At 45.2% G+C, this 7,314-nt stretch overlaps 1 non-coding gene across 1 annotated transcript; it reads left to right on the top strand.

The window, feature by feature from the left end:
• Positions 1–642: 642 nt before the first annotated feature.
• On the top strand, positions 643–779 carry LOC136512216 (small nucleolar RNA Z247). Its single transcript, XR_010773008.1, has one exon. It is a non-coding gene; the product is annotated as a small nucleolar RNA Z247 (small nucleolar RNA).
• The last annotated feature ends 6,535 nt before the right edge of the window (positions 780–7,314 follow it).

The following is a 7,314-nucleotide window of genomic DNA, read 5'->3' as shown; positions in this document are numbered from 1 at the left end:
CTCTCTGGAGTTGACCGGACATAGGCACCCAGTGTCTAGTCACTTTTCACTCATCATCTGGTCGCAACCAGACGGCTCTAGTTGATCAAATGAACTAACCGAACTCACCCTTCAGCGTCCGGTCACAACCAGACCAGCGTCTGGTCAGTCATTTGACCTCACAACCAAATGGCTCTAGTTGATCAAATGAACTGACCGGACTCACCCTTTAGCATCCGGTCATAACCAGACCAGCGTTCAGTCAATCATTTGACCCTCCATTCACTTCCAACTCAAAATCATATGTGAATGAAGTTTGCTCCAATTGATCTTAGGGCTACTCCAGAGCTACCTAGTGCTAGATTTGATAAGTGTGCACCACACCTAACCCACTAGACTCACCTAGGTTAAGCTACTAGTCCATACCCCCCTTAATAGTACGGCCAAAGGAAAAACAAAGTCCTAAACTACTCTAAGTGTCTCTTCAACACCACCGCCGCTGAGATCTAGAAATCCATCCAGGATATGACTGCATCTCAATCTCGTGGTTGGTGATCAACACACGCATGGTTTTGGCCACAGCATAGAAAGGATCGTACTCCATTGCTGAGTTTTTCAGCAAGATGAAGGCTCTCGCAGGATGACATGGTGGCGGCCGGCAAGAAGCTGGAGGATGAAGAAATTGCCTCGTACATCCTCGCTGGGCTTGACATGGATTTCAATCTTGTTGTGTCCTCCATGGCATCGCGCATGGAACCGCTCTCCCTCGACGAGCTCTACACCCAACTGGTGAGTTGGGAACAATGGATGGATCTGCTTCATGGCGGCGGCAGCTCTGGGTCCTCGGCTAATGCGGCTGCATGTGGTGGTCGTGGAGGCTTCAACCGCGGCGGTGGCCACGAGCGCAATGGCCGTGGCCATGGGCGCGGCAACAACGGCGACAATGGTGGTCGCCCTCAACAAAACTCCAATGATGAGCGCCCAACTTGCTAGCTTTGTGGCAAGGAAGGCCATACCGTGCTACGTTGCTTCAAGCGCTTCGACGCGTCCTTCACTAGACCGTCGGAGCCATGCTCTGCATCAACGGCCACAACCTCCTATGGCATAGATACAAACTAGTACACTGATACTGGTGCCACCGATCACATTACCGGTGAGCCGGAGAAGCTCACGACCAGGGACAAATACCACGGCAACTACCAAGTCCACACCACCAACGACGCAGGTATGAGAACCAATCAAATTGGTAGAAGTATTGTTCATACCCCAAAACACAATCTTGTCCTTAACAATGTCCTTTACATTCCTGAAGCTAGCAAAAATCTTGCCTCCGTTCATCGTTTTACATCCGATAATCATGCTTTTATTGAGTATCATCCTGATTATTTTGAGATCAAGGATCATGCAACGAGGAAAACGTTCCTTAGAGGGAATTACGGAGGTGGGCTCTACCCGTTGAAGTCTAGGTCATCCTCCTTGAATAAAGTGATGTTTGGCACCATCAAGTCTTCACTGTCTAGATGGCATAGCCGTCTTGGTCACCCGCCGTCTACGGTAGTCCACCAAGTTCTTAGCGAGAACCAAATTCCTTTTGTTTCTGAGTTGAATAAACAAACTATATGTGATGCTTGCCGAAAAGGCAAGAGTCACCAGCTGCCCTATCCTAGATCTACAAGCATTTCATCTAGTCCTCTAGAACTTGTATTTTTTGATGTATGGGGTCCGGCGCCTACTTCTGTAGGCAAGAACAGTTATTATGTGAGCTTTATTGATGACTTTAGTAAGTTTACATGGGTGTTTTTGTTGCACCATAAATCTGATGTCTTTCAAAAATTCCATGAGTTTCAAAAGATGGTAGAACACCAATTTGATAGAAAAATCATAACTATGCAAACAGATTGGGGTGGTGAATATAAAAAAGGAAACGCTTTTTTCCAGAGCATTGGCATCTCCCATCATGTTTCCTGCCCCTATGTGCATCAACAAAATGGGTCAGCTGAGTGCAAACACCGCCATCTCGTTGAAGTAGGCATGTCATTGCTTGCTCATGCTTCCATGCCTCTTCAATTTTGAGATGAGGCGTTCATCACCGCAACCCACCTCATAAACCGTCTCCCTTCTAAAGTCATCAACGGTCAAACACCCTTACAATGTCTTTTTCATCATAAGCCAGACTATTCCTTCCTTAGAACCTTTGGTTGTGCATGTTGGCCTAATCTTAGGCCCTATAATTCTCGTAAGCTTCAATTTAGATCCAAGCAATGTGCGTTCTTGGGCTACAGTAACATGCACAAAGGTTTCAAGTGCCTTGACGTTTTTGAAGGTCATGTTTACATATCCCGTGATGTAGTCTTTGATGAGGATGTCTATTCCTTTGCTCAACTCCATCCTAATGCTGGTGCACGGCTCAGATCCAAAATCCTTCTCCTTTCACCTGCCCTTCTCAATCCTAGTTCTTAGGATAACAATTCTTCTAATCAATTTGATAATGGTTCCCTGCGCACTAATGGTTTAGATGAGCATGCAGGTTCTCGAGAAAATTTGGCATCAAATGATTCAAATTTGGGAGCAAACAAAGGTGATTTTATGCAGGCTCAACACCTTCCTTTTTCGGCAGGGACAAGCGCTAACTCCCAGGTGGATTCTCCTTCGTCACCTGCCCCGTCTCCGATCAGATCCCCCTCGGATCCAGCGTCGACCAGTCCGCGCCTGCGATCCCCGCATCGGCACCCTGCTCCGCCTCTCTGCACGCGCCACCTGGCCCTGGTGTCTCCGCTCCCATCCACCCGGTACCGAGGACGAGGACACAACGCGGGCGCATCCTCCTCGTTACCGGCGCCACTAGGATCTTCTACGCCAACTACGCTGGCTTCGCCTAGAGGCGGATCAGCTGCACCAACCACACTAGATGGACCTAGATCATCTGTGCCAACTAGTTCTGTGCTATCTCCTGTACCGCCACTGCCACAACGACCTTCCATTCGCCCGCAACAAGGTATTCGAAAACTGAAAGTGTATACTGATGGTACTATTCGCTATGGTCAATTAGCTGCCACATCTGAAGGTCCTCCCAATTTACGAGATGCTTTATCTGATAAAAATTGGAAGCATGCAATGGATGTTGAGTTTGATGCTTTACGCAAAAAATAAAACTTGGCATCTAGTACCACCACAAAAGGGAAAGAATGTAATAGATTGCAAGTGGGTTTATAAAATTAAGAGAAGGTCAGATGGGAAGATTGATAGATACAAAGCATGGCTAGTGGCTAAGGGGTTCAAACAAAGATATGGCATAGATTATGAAGATACTTTTAGTCTTGTAGTAAAGGCAACCACAATTCGATTAGTTCTCTCACTTGTTGTTTCGAGAAATTGGTGCCTGAGACAACTAGATGTACAAAATGCCTTTTTGCATGGTTTTCTTGAGGAAGAGGTGTACATGAGGCAACCTCCAGGATATGAGGACAAAACCAAACCACACTATCTGTGCAAACTAGATAAAACCCTTTATGGATTGAAACAAGCTCCTCGAGGTTGGTACTCGCGTGTGTGTCATAAGCTCCAAAGTCTTGGATTTGTTCCCTCCAAGGGTGATACCTCTCTGTTCTTTTATCGGAAAGGAAATCATGTCATATTCATGCTTGTCAATGACATTATTGTGGCTAGTTCCTCACAGGAAGCAGTTGATGCTCTACTCCATGATCTGAAAGAAAATTTTGCTATCAAAGATCAAGGAGAGCTGCACTATTTCTTGGGTATTCAGGTTCAGAGAAAAAATGTGAATTGTTGTTAACCTAAGAAAGGTATGCTTCTGATATACTCAAAAGAGTCAATATGCAGCTTTGTAAACCTATGAAGACGCCACTTAGCACTATAGAGAAATTATCAGTTACCAGTTGGAACTCAGTTGGGAGTAGAAGACTCTACCAGATATAGAAGCATTGTGGGAGCACTCCAATATCTGATCTTAACACGTCCTGATTTGTCTTTTTCAGTGAACAAAGTATGTCAGATTCTTCATTCTCCTACTACAGTCCACTGGGAAGCTGTTAAAAGAATCTTGAGATATGTACAAGGTACAATTGGGCTAGGTCTTAGGTTCAGAAAATCTAACACTATGTTTGTGAGTGCCTTTTCAGATGCATACTGGGCCGTTTGCCCCGATGACAAGCGTTCTACAGGTGGCTTCGCTGTTTTCCTTGGCTATAATCTTGTGTTGTGGTGTGCAAGGAAACAAGCAACAATTTCGAGGTCAAGTAGCATGTCTATGGTGTGACAACATTGGTGCCAAGTATCTTTCGGCTAACCGTGTATTTGATGCCCGCACTAAACACATAGAAATTGATTTTCATTTTGTGCGTGAGCAAGTTGCAGCGAAGCGCCTGGATATTAGGTTCATCAGTACCACTGACCAGATTGCAGATGGCTTTACCAAAGCACTTCCTGAAAAGCAAACCGTGATGTTCAGAGATAATCTCAACTTATCAGATGCATTGCTGTTCTGGTGTGACGTCGATGGATGATAGTTTGTTGCTCTCTCGGTCAAGTTGGTTGCGGCTCCATGTTTTATCTCTAAGTTTGTTGTATACTTGTGTTGTAAGCTAGATGAGATAGGGATCATGTAGATCAACTTGTTGTACAAGATGTAAGCCACGCCGGGGGCTTTTTCTGGCTCTATTTAACACGGAGCCGTGACCCTGATAAGGATCAGGTTACAGCCATTTTCACAGAGAGGTGAAGTCGTGACGAGCTTCAACACTCGTAGATGAGACATTTATTGTGGGTGCTGGACAGGCAAAGCTCCAGCCAAGTCGCTGGACAAAGCCAAAGGTGGATATTTGAAGTTTTGAACGGTGGCTCACATCAATCCGTTGGAACCGAGAACGAGCTAAACAAAGAGACCATTTCAGAGTAACCGGTGCTATCGTAGCAGGATGTTGCAGAACGATATAAAGCATTCATCCAATCACCTATAGGCTACAAAACCCAGTCCGTCATTGCAGTCTTCCAGGGTTTCACGGAAACTATCCAGCCTTTTCAGGAGTAGTAGGTACATCTCGGCGGAGGGCGGACTCGGCCCCAGCCGCCGGCCGGCTGCTGCTCCGAGGAGATGCAGCCTGTTCGATTAGCTGGTTTATATCGTGGCTGGTTCATTTATGTAAGAGAGAAGTACTGCTGACTAGTTTATTGGAACAATATCCATGTGAGAGGGCTGGCCAGTCCAGCCAGCCGAACACGGCGATGGCCGTGGCCGTGGCCGTCGCCGTCGCCGATGGGCGTGTCATGCGCACATGCCTCTGTGTTGCAAGAGGAGGGTGACATGACAATGAATTGCATGGTTGCCCGTGGGCCTTGGCCATGGTGGACTCACCGACACGAAGGTGGAGGTGACTCAACCATGGCTCGGCGTATCCTGGTTCCCAGGGCTAGAGGAGGCTAGCTAGGCCTAGGCTGCCCAGCTGCTAGTCTCTCTCATCAGCATATTTGCTTGGTCGTATTTGACTTATATGCTATGACTTATCAGTTAACAAACAATATCTTTCTTTCATATAAGTTATGGCTTATAAATTAAACCAGCGCAAAGGAACCAGACGAATGCTGCCGTGTGGTGTGGCTACTGGCTAGGCCACCAGCGCCCCTCTCCTGTTCCTGAATGCCGCTGACCTCTCCACGCCCATCCCACCGGGCCATGGCCATGGGCACCAAAACCACGCGAGCAAGCAAAGGAAAGCCGATGACCTTGACCAGACCTCCTGCCGCTGGGCCGCTGCAGCGAGCGGCCTCTGACATGACCGTACTAGATAAACCACGCCACCACGTCCTCACGACCTCACTCCTCGCCCTCGGCCCTGCCCGGCAGGGTGAAAACCATGGATCGAGGATCATGGATGTTATTATGCCATGAACCCACGACCCCCATTCAATTCAATCCTTCCTCTACCGCTTCCTCATCGTAAAAAGAAAAAAAAACTGATTTGAATCAAATACATAAAAAATAATAATAATCATGAAATATATTATCTACAATGATTAATATCAATACTATTTTTTTCTTTACACTAGAGTATGTAGTTATTATTTTTTAAGGAATTGTCTAAAACTATTCAGAGCGAGATTTACACAACAGGGACCACTACAGTCCAAGTCATCTCCGATCAGGCAACCACTGCCTTCTGTGGCTCTTTTTCTTTCCCCGGCGGGTCCGTATGGTTCCGTTCTCGTTTGACTCACGTACTTCATTCAGCTCCTCCGGCCCCAAGAGACGAACGCAAGTATATCTTTGTTCCAGGTTTTTTTTTCTTCTAGTTTTGACCAACGGAATTTTAATAAGACAACGTATAAATTGGAAATACATTTGATGTTCATATCTAATACTACACATCATTAAATAACTTGGCCATATATACATTAATTAATGCACATAAAGCCCTTCCTATACACTGTGATATAGGAGTATTTATTTTTCTGTAGATATTCATAATTAAAGTGACACACCAGAGACCGTGTGGATATTCAAGTGTTCATGTTGCAGGGAACATGATTTACTTGCTCTGATCATGACACATCTAGTTCATCCTAACCTAAGCCAAAAAGTTTTTTTTGACTGTTAATTAATATATAGTATTCATGTAAATTAACAATGTAAGATTGACACTGCGATTACAATGATAGGTGGCGGCGTTTGGGGAATGGGAAATGGTGGTTACGATTGGGGTGAGGGGGGGGGGGGGGGGGGGGGGGGGTGGAATTATGGGATAGATTTGATCCCATATTTGAAAAATAGGAAATGAAGATATGATAGAGAATTATAGACTAGCATACGTATCCCATGTCTTCTCTTTTTATGCCAATCTATTTTTCTTTTCCTATCTTAGTCCCCATCCAGACGCATCCCTAATGTACAAGGTGCGCTACTCTTTTTTGCCCAAATACCACTTTCATTTCATGGGTCGTTGCCTAAGCACCGTTTTGCTCTATCTTTTTTCTATATTTTTCCCCGAGTAGAATCCTTCAATGCAACACTAGTGGTAGTGAACAGTGTGTACGTTATCTGTTTAAGTTATTTAAGGTAAAACCTATTTATCTGAGCTAGAAGTTCACAACTTAATGCGAGTGTTTACATTTTATTAGATTTATATTAAAATTTAACTATACTATTTTTTAAGTAATAGACGATGTACTCCATACTCATAGAGGATAAGACGTCTCCACAAGTCCTTGTCACTAGAAATGCTCGCAGCGTTGCCGTCTATGGCCAGTGTGTGGGCAGTTTGCAGCGTTGATGGATCCTTTTTCCATATGAGTTGTTTTGTCGAGTGTAGTAGGATAAGTATT

Source organism: Miscanthus floridulus, chromosome 1 (assembly GCF_019320115.1).
Source record: "Miscanthus floridulus cultivar M001 chromosome 1, ASM1932011v1, whole genome shotgun sequence".
Taxonomy (NCBI): domain Eukaryota; kingdom Viridiplantae; phylum Streptophyta; class Magnoliopsida; order Poales; family Poaceae; genus Miscanthus; species Miscanthus floridulus.
Note: the sequence above shows the minus strand (reverse complement) of the source record. Positions and strands in the feature narration are given on the sequence as shown.